The sequence below is a fragment of the Quercus suber genome, unplaced genomic scaffold (genome assembly GCF_002906115.3).
Source record: "Quercus suber isolate HL8 unplaced genomic scaffold, Cork oak 2.0 scaffold_300, whole genome shotgun sequence".
Taxonomy (NCBI): Eukaryota; Viridiplantae; Streptophyta; class Magnoliopsida; order Fagales; family Fagaceae; genus Quercus; species Quercus suber.
This window is the reverse complement of record NW_027069756.1, coordinates 477,203-495,541: the sequence shown is the minus strand read 5'-3', so window position 1 is coordinate 495,541 and position 18,339 is coordinate 477,203. Positions and strand designations below refer to the sequence as shown.

The following is an 18,339-nucleotide window of genomic DNA, read 5'->3' as shown; positions in this document are numbered from 1 at the left end:
GCCAACCATATAGGGTGTACAACAAGCGGACAAAGACAGTGATGGAATCGAAAAATGTAGTCATCGATGACACCATTTCAAAAAAGGATGTTGGTGAGAATGGTGAAGTTCCAAGCCTTAATAAAAATGAGAGTTATGATAACATGCCTCAAAGGGATGATGAGAGACATTCATCAGAAAAGGAGTATACTCCTACTACATCAAGAAAGGAGACTAGATTAACTTAAGGATCGTTAAGTCCACTTACACCTCCGGAAGTTCAACTCCCAATCTCTCATGATGAGGAGCCCTCCACTTCTAAGAAACCTTCATCAAGAGTTACTCTCAATCATCCCAAAAGCAACATAATTGGTGATTTGGATGAAGGACTCCGTTTGAGAAGAGGACCAAGCTATAGTGTAAATCATGTGACATACAATTGCTATCTTGCTCAATTTGAACCCAAGAAAGTGGAAGAAGCCTTTAGTGTCAAGGTATGTACACATTTTCAGGTAGCTCCCAAAAAGTCCCATCTGACAGCGGTCAAAAAATCATTTGCTATGTCAACGGTACATCCAACTATGGGATTTGGTACTCAAAAGATTCAAATGACTACCTAGCCAGATACTCAGATGCTAATTGGGCTAGGTGTGTCGATGATAGAAAAAGCACCTTGGGAGGTTGTTTCTTTCTTGGAAATAATTTCGTGTCTTGGATGAGCAAGAAACAAAATTCAGTGTCTCTATCAACGGCTGAAGCAGAATACATTGCAGCAGGGAGTTGTTGTGCTCAACTATTGTGGATGAAGAAACTCCTTCATGATTATGGAATCTCTCAAGACAGCATGCGCATCTTTTGTGACAACACTAGTGCCATCAATCTATCCAAAAATCCGATTCAACATTCAAAGTCTAGACATATCAAAATTCGATATCATTTCATTCGAGACTTGGTGGAGGAGAAATTGTGTGGCTGGAGTTCATCAACATCGACAATTAGAAGGCAGGCATCTTTACTAAACCCTTTGATGGTCCATAGTTTGAATCTCTCCGTAAAACCATTAGTGTCGGTATCATCCCTTGACTCATATCTCTTGTGTGACCTTATGTTTTTCATTGGTGCATCCTTGCTATATAGGTCTCTCTTGCATGATCATGTTTCTTTTTCAAGTTGTTTTTGTACTTGTTGTTTTTGTTGATCTTACTTTACATGTTCTATTTTTGAGTGCGTTGAAAAATTCAAAAACCCATAAAAAGTGAAAAATCTCAAAAAGTTTGATTGCTTGTGTAACACCCCGACACAAATTAATAGTTAAACTATGTGTTTAAATAGTTAATTATTATTTTAAGTCACTTACTTTCTAAAATTAATATAAGAGTATTTAATAAGCATATTATCTTATAATACTTTTAAATAAGAATTGTAAAGATTATAAATAATTTAATGGCTAATTGTATTATAGATATATACTAAGTATGTACAAAACTATATTAAATGGTTAAGTTATGAGATATATATATATATATAGTTGTTGGACTATATTAAGTGGTTAAGTAAGGATATATATATATATATATATATATATGTATGTTAGTTGTTGGACTATATTAAGTGGTTAAGTAAGGATATATATATATATATATATATATATATGTATGTATGTATGTATGTATGTATATGCAAAGTGATATTATTTTTGTAGAAAAGTGTGAGTATGAATGCAAGAAATTATTTTTGTAGAAAAGCATGAGTGTGAATGCAAGAAAGTTGAAAAGTGGGTGTGATATTTTCTTCCCTATATCCCACCCCATTTGTCCACATCTCTTATCATCTTTTGTGCCTCAAAAGTCTTCTCACTTTTCTGATTTTCTTGGCTAGATCAGATCATAAGTCCAGCCCTTCTTTCTCTACTTCTTTTTCCTCTTTCTTTGTTCTTCTTTCTCTCTTCTCTCTTTGCTCTTACACGGCAACCTTCTCTCTCTCACCAAAACAAAATATCCCTCTCTAAAGAAGAATTAAAGGGTTAACACTAAAATTTCAGCTTCAAATTGTTGGGGGCATTACCAGTCGCCAAGTCTAAGCTCCTTCGACTTTAGGCTCTCAGTTCCTCTGCTTTCAGGTAAGGGATAAGTTATATGGGCATTTGGTAAGTCATGAGGTTATTTTGAAAGTATATTATGCATTAAAATGTTTTGATTAGAGATATGGCATATAACCATATTTCAAACAAAGATATGTTTGTGAGCTTTCGAAACCTTATGTATATAATTTAAGCATATTGATGCTATTACTAATTTCATGAACATGATGAAGAAAACAATAAAAATGCTTTTATTATGAAATGTTATGTAAGCTATGAATTTCAGTACGATGTTTAAGTATGAAATGTTTTTGGGTTATGTCCTCTGGTAATTTGCACTCAATCAAAGAATGTATTGAGGATGGCGGTTCGTCCGCGCTCAATTAAAGTATGTGTTGAGGATGGCGGTTCATCCGCGCTCAATTAAAGTATGTATTGAGGATGGCGGTGCGTCCACGCTCATAAATACAGACTTATCAGATATGGACTAACCAATAAATTATTTATGAACAGCTATATTATGTTATTAATCATGAGAGAATTATTTTGTTTAAAATGTATTGTGAAAAGTAAAAGCTCTCATGAAAAGAAAAAGTTTCTAATGAAAAGAAAGCTGTTCATTAAAGATAAAAGTTTCTGAAGTTCTGTTGTGCTATAAAGATGAAGTTTCTGATAAAAGTACAAGTTTATGTTAAGAAGTTATCTGATATCTGTTTTTCTTTATGAAACGTTAAGTTTTATGATTATGAAAGTTATAATATTTTATAAGAAGAAGTTTATGAAGGAAAGTTTTATTATTCTTTAAGATGCTTCCAGTTTAAGACAAAGTTACCGATTATCTGATTTAAATTAAATGATTATTTTGTAAGGAATATATATATGGTGACTTTGTAAGAAATGAAAGAAATTCAATCCGAAAGGCTTTGATAATATTATTCTGATAAGAAAAGGGAGAACAATTATTTGTATGAAGAGCATATAAGCTATTATTATAAATAGTATAAAATACTATGCATGAGATGATGTTCTCCTATCTGAACGTTGATAAAGTGAAATGAATTGATTTACATGCATCTTTATTAAATTCTCATATATCTTACCTTTACTGAGCTGTGTAGCTCACCCCTTCCACTCTTTCAGTCAACAGGTTTTATTTTGAAGTAGAGGAAGCCTTAGTCGAGTTTTGGAAGGAGCTGGTTTTAGTTTTAAAAGTATAGATCCCAAATTAACAATTCAATGTTTAGTTTTGTAGTATTGTGTATGTAAGGATCTAAAGAAAGTTGTGTACTTTACAGTATTAAGAGATATATTATATGAAAGTATGGAATTTGGAAAACTGGTGGATTATGTTATTTTTTGAGTTCAGTATAGATGCTCTGAATGTCAAGTGAAAAATTATACCTTTTAAGCAAAGAAACAAGAATGAAAAGAAAAAGAGAAGCTTTTTTTAAAAGTTTCGAAAACGAAGCTAAGTTGGTTCTTGTTAATATCAGGTTTAGGCTTGATATTAGCATGCCGATCATGGTCACAAATCCAGGTATCGGGTTTAGGGCATGATAGTTGTGGTATTAGAGCAAAGTTTATGATTTTGTATACCCTAAGTGTTGATCTTTTGAATCAGATACTAAGATTGGGTAGTTAAAGGTAGACAAGTAGTATACATCTCTTCTAAGATGTTTGAATTGTTTGATCATTGGCTTATTATTTGATGTCTACTAGCATTTTTGGATATCTTGAATTATGAAAACATGCTCAGTATTGCTACGGTTTTAGCTATTTTGTTATTAGTACTATGATGCTTGCTACATTGGTGTTTTGTGGTCTGTCTTGTTTCATACAAGTCAAAGAAGATCACTTTCATCATTTTTGTTCCATAGAAACCTCCGGAATCATCTTTGTTAGAGTACCATGGAATCATAGTAAGCCAACTCTAGGTTTGATATATTTTGTATTTTTCTGAAGAAAGAAATTGTAGTTGGCTTCTCTATTTGATTAGAAAAAAAAAAAAAAATAGTGATTGTTAACATGCATCTGTTCTTGTATAACAATTGTCTGTGTCAATTAAGGTACTACATTTTTGAATTTTCATGCAGAGTTGAGATAAAGTTCCCATTACAAACTGTAATATTGTTTGAATGGTGAAATAAGGGAAAATAAGGTTGTAGATTATTTTGTTTGCTGGCTGCTAGTGCTATCTAAAGATGTGCTTATCTCCTTTGCCTTTTCTTTCTTCTGTATTATTTTAATATGATGCTTCGTAAATGCTACATGAAAACTTAATATTAAACATTAAATCAGCATTATCACCATGGACATTGTGCTTTTATGACCTTATTTGAACACTAGTAAGGTTGGCTGGGAAATTTGTTCTGCAATTCACTTTAGTGCATATTCTGCAAGGATTAAGCTTCTAGGATCATGTGTCACCTATGGTTTTATGTTGTTTCAATCCTTGTATGATTTTTCTTTCTTTTTTGCGAACTTTAAGGCAGAAAACTCAAGTGAAAAGCAAATGTTCAAAGGAAAAATCTATACAAACAAAAGTATTAGAAATAAGCGAAGGTTGGCATCTAAAAAGCAACTTGACCTTGCATATTCTAGAGATAGTAATCTTCTTGAAGCTAATATGATTCTTCTGACTCTAAAGAATTTTTGGTAGTATGTATGAATTGTGGCCACTCTGATAATCATACTGACAATGGCTTTGGGCAGGTTGAAAAATCTGTCTATGAGTGCATGTGGTACTCTTAGGGTTAGGATAATTTGCAGATTAAGGGATTAGAGCTTTAGAAAGAAGGGTTTTGGTAAGCTATGATTATTATGAAGACTATGAATATGCCCTCTCTTTTTCTAGTACAAGTGAACTTATGAGATCCCTCAAGTAAACTATAGTGTAGTAATAAAATATTTATACTTTAATGATGAGGGTTCCATTTTGATTTTTGAAATATAAAACAATGATTATAATTCTTACTTGGAATTGTCTATCAAACTTTTTAAGAAAGAAAGAAGTTTTGAGAGTGAGTTATTAAATGTTTTGAATATTTGTTTATCTTATTTTATTGTTGTCAGCCTTCCTAATGTAGGTATGGACTGAATTAGTTGAACAGCGCTGGCCACGTGTGATCTGCTAAGTCATTTGCAACTAACCTTATATGGGGTGACATAAAGTGATTTTTATGCCTATTCCTTGGTCAAGTAATTGGTTAACTGCCGTTGAGCTCGCGTGTGGTTAAACAAGTTATTGACAAAGAAAATTTTAGTATAACAAAATATCACTTGTGATGATATTATTTGATGAAGTTTATTTTGAAAAAAGAAAATGTTTTCAAAGTGAATTTTGATAAGTTTTTGGTTGTTGATAATGTATAATGTTATATCTCATTTTTATAAAGGAGAGATATATGATAAATGGATGCTTTCTAAGAAATTCTTTGAGTTTGTGGAATTGATCTTATTTGATTGATTTATTTTATTGTACCTCTTGAAATATAATGTGTTGCCCAAGTTACTAAAATTTTGACAAGTGAATGATTTTTAATATCCGTTTGTCACCAATAGGGCCTTTTCTTATCAAATCCACTGATTATATTGATATTATAAATTCTGATTGATGTATGAAAGAATTTCTTAATTGTATTCTTGGATTTAATATATATTATGTGACGTACTCTTAGTGCTTGTCTGCATGTGTATATAGTGCTGTATCTTTTAACTGGGCATGAAAATTGTTGAAAGCATGTATCATAACTTAAGGAAATTTTATAATAAGATAAAGGGTTGTAATGTATGTAAATGACTTGGCATGTGATTTTACTATGTTTTGTGATTTTCTCGGCTGATCATTTTACATTGTTGTAATAAAAAGATATTTACGGTTATAATTTTCGAGGACGAAAATTTTTTTAAGAAGGGAAGGATGTAACACCCCAACACAAATTAATAGTTAAACTATGTGTTTAAATAGTTAATTATTATTTTAAGTCACTTACTTTCTAAAATTAATATAAGAGTATTTAATAAGCATATTATCTTATAATAATTTTGAATAAGAATTGTAAAGATTATAAATAATTTAATGGCTAATTGTATTATAGATATATACTAAGTATGTACAAAACTATATTAAATGGTTAAGTATGAGATATATATATATATATATATATATAGTTGTTGGACTATATTAAGTGGTTAAGTAAGGATATATATATATATGTGTGTGTGTGTGTGTGTGTGTATGTATGTATGTATGTATATGCAAAGTGATATTATTTTTGTAGAAAAGTGTGAGTGTGAATGCAAGAAATTATTTTTGTAGAAAAGCATGAGTGTGAATGCAAGAAAGTTGAAAAGCGGGTGTGATATTTTCTTCCCTAGCATCCCACGCATCCCACCCCATTTGTCCACATCTCTTATCTTCTTTTGTGCCTCAAAAGTCTTCTCACTTTTCTGATTTTCTTGGCTGCATCAGATCAGAAGTCCAGCCCCTCTTTCTCTACTTCTTTTTCCTCTTTCTTTGTTCTTCTTTCTCTCTTCTCTCTTTGCTCGTACACGGCAACCTTCTCTCTCTCACCAAAACAAAATATCCCTCTCTAAAGAAGAATTAAAGGGTTAACACTAAAATTTCAGCTTCAAATTGTTGGGGGTGTTACCAGTCGCCAGGTCTAAGCTCCTTCGACTTTAGGCTCTCAGTTCCTCTGCTTTCAGGTAAGGGATAATTTATATGGGCATTTGGTAAGTCATGAGGTTATTTTAAAAGTATATTATGCATTAAAATGTTTTGATTAGAGATATGGCATATAACCATATTTCAAACAAAGATATGTTCATGAGCTTTCGAGACCTTATGTATATAATTTAAGCATATTGATGCTATTACTAATTTCACGAACATGATGAAGAAAACAATGAAAATGCTTTTATTATAAAATGTTATGTAAGCTATGAATTTCAGTACGATGTTTAAGTATGAAATGTTTTTGGGTTATGTCCTCTGGTAATTTGCACTCGATCAAAGAATGTATTGAGGATGGCGGTTTGTCCGTGCTCAATTAAAGTATGTATTGAGGATGGCGGTTCATCTAGGATGGCGGTGCATCCACGCTCATAAATATAGACTTATCAAATATGGACTAACCGCAATAAATTATTTATGAACAACTATATTATGTTATTAATCATGAGAGAATTATTTTGTTTAAAATGTATTGTGAAAAGTAAAAGCTCTCATGAAAAAGAAAAAGTTTCTGATGAAAAGAAAGCTGTTCATTAAAGATAAAAGTTTCTGAAGTTCTGTTGTGCTATAAAGATGAAGTTTCTGATAAAAGTACAAGTTTATGTTAAGAAGTTATCTGATATTTGTTTTTCTTTATGAAACGTTAAGTTTTATGATTATGAAAGTTATAATATTTTATAAGAAGAAGTTTATGAAGGAAAGTTTTATGATTCTTTAAGATGCTTCCAGTTTAAGAGAAAGTTACCGATTATCCGATTTAAATTAAATGATTATTTTGTAAGGAATATATATATGGTGACTTTGTAAGAAATGAAAGAAATTCAATCCAAAAGGCTTTGATAATATTATTCTGATAAGAAAAGGAAGAACAATTATTTGTATGAAGAGCGTATAAGCTATTATTATAAATAGTATAAAATACTATGCATGAAATGATGTTCTCCTATCTGAACGTTGATAAAGTGAAATGAATTGATTTACATGCATCCTTATTAAATTCTCATATATCTTACCTTTACTGAGCTGTGTAGCTCACCCCTTCCACTCTTTCAGTCAACAGTTTTTATTTTGAAGCAGAGGAAGCCTTAGTCGAGTTTTGGAAGGAGCTGGTTTTAGTTTTAAAAGTATAGATCCCAAATTAACAATTCAATGTTTAGTTTTGTAGTATTGTGTATGTGAGGATCTAAAGAAAGTTGTGTATTTTACAGTATTAAGAGATATATTATGTGAAAGTATGGAATTTGGAAAACTGGTGGATTATGTTATTTTTTGAGTTCAATATAGATGCTCTAAATGTCAAGTGAAAAATTATACCATTTAAGCAAAGAAACAAGAATGAAAAGAAAAAGAGAAGCTTTTTTTTTTTAAGTTTCGAAAACAAAGTTAAGTTGGTTCTTGTTAATATCAGGTTTAGGCTTGATATTCGCATGCTGGTCATGGTCACAAATCTGGGTATTGGGTTTGGGGTGTGACAACTTGTGTTGTGTATATCATATGTGAGTTTGGCCTAGTACCTCCGTACTAATGGCGTAGTGCATTTACGAGCTTAGCTTGTTATGTATGCACATTTTCTAAGTTTGAGCGACGTCTAGAAATCTACGTTTTGATTGTAGTAAATAGATCTTCAAGCTTGCCCATGAATGATTGGTCAATAGCCTTGCTTGATCTTGATACATGAGTAGACTTATGCCTATATATCTCCTCACATGTTTTTTTAAGAGCTCTACAATTGTCAATCTCGAAAAGAGATTTTGAGCTGAAAAATTCATCGCACATACTAGTATTTGACTAGGAAAAAGGGAAAGCGATTTGTATTAAAATGTATGGTGTCAAAGCCAAAGGCTTAATTTTCAAAGTTATCTCAAAATGTTTATGGTATCGCTTCTCAAAAATTTGAGTTGTTTTGATCAAAAGTATGTAAAATGGAAGCACAATAAAAAAAGCTTTCAATCAATTGTAATCACATTGGTGAGGGGTCATATATGTTCATTTCTACAAGTGAGATAGGTCACTTGACTTCGTACTAGTCGTGTATGACTTGGTTGAATTGATCATTGAAAATTGATACTAGACTATAAACTAGTTCATACTTAATCCATAAACACAACACACAAGTCTAATGTTCAATGAATGCTTATTCCATTTGTGTGATTGTACATGTTCAAATGTGATGTGTATACTCAAATGCTTGTTGATCAAACCCAAAAAGATTTTTGGGTATTTTATATGTTTTTGAAAGTGTTTTTATACTATTGTGTGTTTAGAGTTTTTGTACATATTGCCTATTTCTTGTTTTTAACTCAAAACTCTTTTAGAGGCATTTTCGCGAGAAACTTGTGAGTTAGCTCTTCCCACGAAAATAAGGATGACAAAAATTAAAAACCCTAAATTTTAGACAAAAACTTTTGTGACTGTCTCATGAGAAAAATTTACCTGCAAAACAGGTAATATGCTTCAGTGGCATTTTCGCGAGTAACTTCGCGAGAAGCTTACCCATGAAAAATGCGTGTTTTCAGTTTTAAAGGGCAGACTATGTTAGTTTTTCAAACATAACCCTTTTGCCTCCTTCGAGCCTCTCTCAACCTTAAACTCTTTTTCACTCAAAAACCCAACAAAAACTCAAGATCAATCAACTCTAAGACTTCACTAAGGTATGTTTCAACTTTCTTTTATCTTTGATTCTTTAGTTTAGGCCTTAGATTCTAGGATTTCTTGGGTTGGGTATATTTTTGAAAGGGTTGGGAAAACTTTAAATTTTTGCAAAATCTTTTAATTTTCTTGATTGGCTGTGTCCCATTTTGTTTGGTTGTGTTTGTGTTGGCCCCAAGTGGCATTCTAACATGTATCTAGGTAAGATTTTTACATGTTCATGCATTGTTTTACATGTTAGTGGTGTATATGCATACTAGGTGTTTGATAAAATGCCCAAATGGCATTTTGTTGCTGTTTTGGACTCTTATAAGTACCAAACTTTGATTGTACATGTTTATCATGTTTTGATCTTTGGTTGTGTGTTTTACACACTTTGACCCAAGTGTGCTTGGTAATGCCTTGATCATGCATCACCTATGCACACCACATGCACACTTGATGCACACACTTGATCACTTGACATGTTTTGCATTTCACTCATGCTACATAAGTTTATTACATGTTTAGCACTTAAATCATGGTCTTGTGATATTAGGTTTATGTTTCTATGTTCTTTTTAGGACTAGTTGTTTGATTTATGGACTAACTTGTATCTAATCAAGTTTGTTTCCTTGTTTTGTTTTGTATTTGTTTCTTTTTGTTTGTGACTATTTGTGCAAATTTCTCCTCTTAAGCAATCAGCCACAAAGAAGTCCTCAAAGTGACCACGCACTGCCTTGGAAATTTTCGAAGCATTGAGGCAGACATGGCCTTCAACAACTACTACAAAAGGGTCCCGATCATCTTGGAAAAGGTTGTAGAGTTAGAGACCCTTGAAAACACTTTCATTCCGGAAGTGTTCAAAGAGAGGACATGGACAAAGCTGCTGAACCAGTAGGGAATGTCTATGCCGAGGTCATTAGGGAATTCTATGCAAATGTCGTTATGGAAGGGGATCGCATAGGTTGTTGGTCGAGGGGATGAGAGTTCTATGTCACAAGGGAGTCTATCCAAGAGATACTAGAGGTTCGTCCAACGACTCAAGAATCATATCTCCACTATGATGATAGAAGGGACTCACCTATACCAATTGTGGAAATCCTCGGTGGTGACCTCAAAAAGAAGGTAGTGAATACCATCCTATTCACCCCAGAGATGAGAACATTGGCCTACATAATGATCTTCAACCTCTACCCGATGAAGAATTTAACAACCTTGTCAGGACCAAGGGCCATTTCTCTGCTTAATCTCTTCACACATAAAGAGATCGACATTTGCAATCACATCTACTATCTCTTCACCAAATGCATCACCAAGAGGAATTCGAGGCTGGTCTTGCCATTTCGAAGTCTCGTCATGGCTCTTATAGCAAGGGCAAGGGTGAAGATTCCTAGTGGTCTTCCTATGATGCAAAGAGATTATCCAATCAATGCTCAAACCATGACCTGAAGCAAAGCCCATATCACCAGACCATCTATTGGTATTTCTTAAATCCCAAGGGATAATGTTGAGGAAGAAGGTGGGTACACAGAAGAAGAGATAGAAAGGTTCACATCAGCTCCGAAGGACACTGTACAACCCTTTTCTCAAGCACATGCACGGGCACCCAATCATCTTGATCATCTCATTGCAAGAATTGAGCAAATGTATGGTATGCTAGAATCACACATGCAACACTCCTCGACTCAATTCACCTACATCCAAGGCCAGATCACTGCACTATCGTCTTAGATTGACGACATGATGATGGACCAGCAATGACAGCAGCAAGAGGACTTGAATTTAGAATCCGCACAATTCTAGCCTCTTTGGCCATTCTGATCAAAAATGGGGAGTAGTTTGAGGGGGAGTAGCATAGCTTAAGGGGGAGCATAAAGTAGCATATCATAGAGCATTGGTTCATTTTGGTGGTTTAGTAGTTTATCGTTTAAAGTTTTATAACTTATGGATATTTACATTGCTTTCTTTTAAAGCTTTTAAGTACTTTAGTTTAATTTCAGTTTATCTTTAGTACTATTTGTGTATCTTGGTTTTTATAACCTTTTGATGTTTATTGTTTTCTATCGCTTTTAGCTTTAGTTTCTTTAATGCATCATGCTTGTTGGACATGCAATTAATTTTAGCATTGCTCTTAATTGCATTGCATGTCTGGATGATCATTTACTTGATAAATGTTCATTCTAGTCATTTCCTTAATGACTATTCATGTCTGATCAAGTTACGCTTCATAGCTTATATCTTGCTCAATACCTTGATTGCATTTTACTTGTTCCTATATGTACCTTGTGCTTAACTTGTCATGAGTTTAATGAAAGTTTCGTTTATGTGCTAGTGTTTCAAGATACAATTGTATACGGTGCAAGTGCTTCACAGCTTCTAGAATTAGGTGTGAGTGAGTTTTGTCTTTGTTCCCAAACTCACATTTAAGTCTAGAGCCTGTTTAGGGGTTTTGTCACAAAATAGCCAAAGAGGGAGCTTGTAAAGTTATTATTTACAACTATTTTGTGTTGGCTTTAATTCTATGCCAAATTTGATTTTAATTTTATTCAATCATTTTTTTCCCTGTATTTATGTGGGGTTTTTAATTGTAAGGGTGGAGTGTGAGAGAGTGTGAAGACTCAAGCTTAAAACGAAGTACAAGTGGATTTCACAAAAAGCTTGCGAGAAGCTAACTCGCAAAGTAGCCATGTGTAGAGTACATGACTGGAATGCGAAGAGTCATGACAGCCTAGAGTTTTCGCAAGTGTTTCGCAAGTAAGGCCTTCCCGCAAAATACTCACGAAACATTCTGTTTTGCTAATTTGTCATGTTTGTTTTACCAAGTCTTTACCCATACTATATATACCCTCATTGCTCACATATTGTAAGGAGTATTTTTCAAAGAGAAAACCCTAGCATACACACTTGAGAGTTAGAGATTGTTATACCCACAATTATCTACACATTCACTTGTGGTTTTCCTTTACTCCTACCTCTCCATTTCTAAATCCTTGAGAGGTTGATAGCTCAAACACTTACCACACACAATCTGAGTGTAAAGTGAGGTTTTGGTACTACTGGGAAGCATTGGAAGAAGCCAATCATTGGCAGATGCAATCAGGTTAAATTACGGGATCCGGGAAATCTAGAGAATATAAGGTTTCAAGAAGCCAATTGAGAGTAAGAGCTTGGAGGGCTCGTACATGGGGTAGACTAGGTTTGGAAGGTCTTTTGTTATTCATGTACTCCAACTTATTCTCTAGTGGATCCATTTATCGCTTGGGAAGCAACAGAGAGGTTTTTTGCCTAGTTCTTCGGTTTCCTCTTCGATAACACATCTCGGTGTTATCTTATGTTTGCATCCTTCTTCCCTACTCTTTAAGCTTTTCTTTTATTGTTGATATTGGATGAATATGGCTTAGAGTAGTTTATCGGTTGTTTGCATGCATTTACTCTTATTCCACACTTAGTTTAAGTTAAGAGTAAAAGCAACTGAGCCTTAACTTTTATTGAGGGTCTAAACAAGCTCTTGTGTTTATACACAAATTCGAGCTTTTAGAAGCACAATGAAGAAATATTAGGTTACTTGGTAGCTTTGTATGTCATCAACAAACGAGCAATAACCATGAGTAGTTTTGAAATGTTTTCATACTACAATGGCTTGAGTTTGGAATCTGGTAACCTTGGATTCAAGAAGCATGAAGCTGGAAGAAATATAGTGTGAGTGGTGATAAATGTCATGCCAGCTTCAATTTACTCATTTATTGATGGTACCATGTATCCAGTTTTACTCCATTTGGATTTTGCAAGCCACGAAAAAAAATGTTTCATACCACTTCATAACCCAAAAAAAGAAAAGAAAATTTCACTATCTCGCAAGTTGATATATAACTGACAAAAAATTGACCCAGTAAATGGTGGAAAGCTTACTATTTCTTGAAGATTTTTTGTTATGTCACGTCCTTCTTGTTGGAAGTATTTTGATGCTATCTCACTTATGGAAATTAAGAAGAAAAAAAAAACCAACAAAGAGAAGGATGAGTGGATGACCTAAATTGTTACACACGTAGAGAGAACTCAGTGAGAGAGGCAGAGGAGCACAGCTCTTTAGTTAAAAACCAGGAAAAAAAATTGAAATGGGTCCTTAAAAAAGGATTCAAGCCAAACCCACATCACAAAACGTAGGAAAATCAAACCCAAATAGGATATTCACATAGAAAAAAAACCCCAAAATCTAAAAGTATTAAAAAACCCAAATAAATTAACAAGAAACAGAGATAACAAGAAACAAGTTTAGCTATTTATTCTATGACTTACACAAAGAAGGATGACTTACACAGAGATAAAGCATTAAACTGAGCGAATGGGAATGGCTTGTAAGGATAAGGTTTGAGGAATAAAGAAAGAGCTAAGGGAGGCAGAGAGAGTAGGGTTTTTTTCAAAAAAAAATCTGGTTCAAACTAGAGTATTTATATGAATCCTATACCGACACAACCCCAAAAATAACTGATACTTCCCAAGAAATTCTGATAGATTTAAAGGAATTCTAAGGAGTCAGTGGGCTGGAATGTCTCCGGATGTTCTTGATCTAGTAAGATGAGTCCTGAGAAAACAAAGAAAGTCAGCAGAGAAGACCGGTTGTGGCCGGCCTTTAATTCTCCGATGGTAAAGTTAGAAAACTGGAGGATAGGAAAACTGTGTTTTTATGTTTCTCAAGTTCTTTCCGGAGAAAGAATAGAAAAGAAGCCGATCCCTTTACCTTTGCAGAGACAGGCCTTTATATAGCAGTAGAAATCAGTTACCTTTACCAATCGTTGTAGAGTTTGGAGGATTCAGTGTATAACTTCCATAACTGCCACAAGGGTTACCTCTTCAGAAACTGTGTTGAGACTTAAGCGATGCAGCTTTTGGCTGAAAGGGTGCTTAGTCCGTCTGTGAATTGACCTCGTCCGTCATTAATGATGGACGAGGTCTAGCTCTCTATTATCCATCTCGTCCGTCATTACTGAAGGACGAGATATGCAGCCCGCTCGTCCTACACTGGACGAGCTTAAACGGGCATTGGTGGTAACCGAGGGACGAGGGTATTAAGCACAGCTGAGCATTGAGGTGGACGACCATACGGACGAGTGTTTGGACTTGGATGTTTTCTGGCACCATCAAGTTTAATGAGTGGACCCTACCATAAATGTGAGATAAGAGAGCACTATTCACTATGCTTTGGGAGTATCTAAGAATTACTCTTGTAACACAGCAAGAGATGTACTTGTTATCTTAGTAGACAATCCTTCCAATGTGTAGCCCATCGGTAAGATTGAATATTATCTTCAATTTGGGGAATTTGAGAGAGAGAGAGAGAGAGAGAGAGAGAGAGGTTTTGGAAGAGGAAGAGAAAATAGAGTGGTGGAATTGTTGAGATTAGATTGTACATTTCCTTTTTATTTTTATTTTTTAGAGTGATTGTATATCTTCCTTGACCATACATATCCATTTATTTACACAGAAGGGCTGAATTAAGACTTGAAAAATGAGTAGAAACGTTGGTTTGGTCAGATAGGATCAGTGAATTTGAACTACAAATCGTTGTTTGTAAAGACATTGAAGAGTGTGTGTAGTTTGAAAGGAAGTTTGTACGGAGGAAGAGAGCTTCTAAGTGAGTCAGGGTCTTGGCTTTCAAGTTTTCATCTACACATGGGGAGGAGAAAGAGAGTTTGTAAGTGGGTTAGGGTCTGACATTTCATCTACACATGGGAAAGGATCATACCTATGTCATAATATGTAAGGGAATAAGTGGGTTTGGGTTTTCCACAAGGTTTGGTTTAATTTTCAACAACCCATCTTTTAGATGATAGTAAAAAGCAATGAATGTGGTTTTTTGGGTAATAGTAAAAACAACTTAATGAAAAGAGGTTAAAAAGGCTAAATACAATATTAAAGTACTATATGACAGGAGTTTATGCACTTTCACAAGAGATCTTTGCTTTTATATATATATATATATTGAAGTGTATACCATAGTTTATCAAGTACAGTGACAAGTATCGGTTACATGGATCATTTTACATTACACACTTCTTTTTTGTATGTAACATACCTATCCAATCTTAACTGATCATCTATTATTGTAAAATTTATGTTAAATAAGAAAAAAAAAAAAAAATCTATGTTAACCAGCTATTTAAACAAGTCTTAAATAGTGACAGGTCTCTTACCCAAAAAAATGTCATAAGAAACTTCTGACATGTCTCTAGAATAATATGAAGTCAATTCAGAGCATGACTGCAAGCTTTAAAGAGGTTACATTGTCATGAGAACATGATAACCTACTTTGACACAAGAACAATCCACATACATATAATCATCCAGCCTCAAAATGATATACCAAAGTTACTTATCAAAAAATGATATCTCAACGTTTATATCATTACATCATGGTTAGATTACCCAAACTATATCTTTGAAAATTACAAAAACTGCTCAAGATATCTTCTTGACAGGCATGCAGCTTCTAACCAAAACAGTCCAACTAGACAGGAAACCCTTAGCTCCACACGAGCCACAAACTCCTACCTCCAAATCCTCTGAAATGGTAACAAAAAAGGGTGAGTTTTTCCAGAGTTTAATACCGAATAAGAAACAAATCTATGGCCTTATATATATATAGAGAGAGATGGGTTCAAGTTACATCTGGTGTAACTTTTTTTTTAAACTATTGGATTTAAGTAGATTTAACGGTAAAAAAAAAAAAAGATCCTCATTAATGCTAATATTCTAATTGATATAATTTATTATCCCTTATTTAATACATTCCATACCTATCTCTAAACCCAAAAAAAAAAAAAAAAAAAAAAGTCTACGTCTCTCTCTCTCCTCCGTAATCATGTTTTTCTCTGCTCTCTCTTTCTCTTCCATTTCTTTTCTCCAACTCAATTCCATTGCCTTTCTCTTAATTCCAATCTCACCAGTCACCACCATGCTCCTTGCCTCATCAACATGAACACTCCAGATCTTGTCTCATGATCATGAAGGTTGTTTTTCAACAAGAACCCACTACAAACAAGTATTAGTTGCTTTAATCTCGTCCGGTTGTGTGATTTTTTTTTTATTTTTTTACATATGTAAATTAAACTCAACTAATCTTTAATCTCAACTATGCTTTAATCTCACTTGGTGTAATCTCATATGAGATGGGTTCACGCTTTAATCTCACAAACAATAGGTTGTGTGCTTTTTTTATTTTTTTTTAATTTTTTTTTATGAACGGGTGTTTGCTGTTTTTGAACTCAATTGTCCTAAATCTTATATATGAGAAATGTAACAAAATTTTAATTTGAAGACTATATAGCAAAATTTTCATTTGGAGACTGTAATATTTTTTTTTTAAGTAAACAATAATACTTATTAGAACACACACAAAAATAGTAATAATAGTATTTTAAACCGGGTTTATAATACATTACATAACCATAGTACAACTACAAAAGGACCTAACCTTTGTAGTTGTAGACTGTAATAACTTTGATGTGATTTATAGTTTTTTTTTTTTTTTAATAAGCTACTGTTAAGTTCTTTGAAAAAAATTCAAAGGTCATCTTTCTAGGACGATTACGGGGGATTCAAGAACATATTAAACAATGAAAAGAATAATAAAATCTCAGTAATAATCATTACTTTAGTTCTTTCTACATTCATAATTACAATTTTTTTTTGGGTTTAGAAATAAGTTTGGAATGTATTAAATAAGGGATAATAAATGAGATTAATTAGAATATTAGTATTAATAAGGGTCTTTTTTTGACTGTTAGATCTATTTAAATCCAATGGTTTAAAAAATGTATAACTCTTTAGACCTATCTCATATATATATATAAATATATATATATATATATATATATATATATATATAGATGGGTTCAAGTTACACCTGATGTAACTTGACAAGAGTTACATCATTTGTAGACCGTAGATTTGTAATTAATCTAACGGTTAAAAAAATAGCATTAAATGCTAATAGACTTACACCTCATTCACTTAATTAATAGAATTTTGTTTCTCTCTCCTTATTTATTATTTAAAACCTTTTACATGTATTCCTTTTATTGCCAACGACTTTACAAATATATTTGCAATTTTTTTTTCCTTCTCAAAAAAAAAAAAAAAACATTTATATTTGAAATTATTTGTTAAGTTGATGACAATGCATTAATATATTTTTAATAAAATACTATTAGTATTTTAATCTATAATATACAAAGTTTAATATAACTTAAATATACAAACACACGTTAAAAATAAGTTAAAAATTTATAATAAAGACCTTATGAATGGATTGGGTTTGATCAATCACCTAGTCGGATTGAGTCAAAATCAAATACCGGAAAAAACATTTTAGACAAAAATAGAGTGCTATAACTATTATCTATATTTTATTTTTTTTGTGTTCAATTTTTTAAAAGTCATTGGCAAAAAAAGGAATATATGTCAAAGGTTTTAAATAATAAATAAGGAGAGAGAAACAAAATTGCTAATAATTAAATGAATGAGGTGTAAGTCAATTAGCATTTAATGCTATTTTTTTAACCATTAGATCAATTACAAATCTATGGTCTACAAATGGTGTAACTCTTGTCAAGTTACACCAGGTGTAACTTGAACTCATATCATATATATATATATATATATAGAGAGAGAGAGAGAGAGAGAGATGGGTTCAGGTTACACTTAGTGTAACTTCACAAGAATTACACCTTTTATACACCGTAGATTCTTACTAAATCTAAGGGTGAGAAAAACATCTTCTCATGTCATTAATGTAGAGTATTAATTTCCCAAATTAGCTACTGTAGGGTCAAGATTTGTGGCCCAAGACCAAATGATTTGGAGTATGAGTCCAATAAGCCCAATATAATGAATTTGTAGAGAGTGAGTGAAAGAG

General features: G+C 32.9%; 1 long non-coding RNA gene across 1 annotated transcript; it reads left to right on the top strand.

Annotated features, from left to right (window-relative positions):
* The first annotated feature begins 1,788 nt into the window (after positions 1-1,788).
* Positions 1,789-11,435, top strand: LOC136071296 (uncharacterized). Its single transcript, XR_010632573.1, has 2 exons — positions 1,789-2,098; positions 3,200-11,435. It is a non-coding gene; the product is annotated as an uncharacterized LOC136071296 (long non-coding RNA).
* Positions 11,436-18,339: the final 6,904 nt, after the last annotated feature.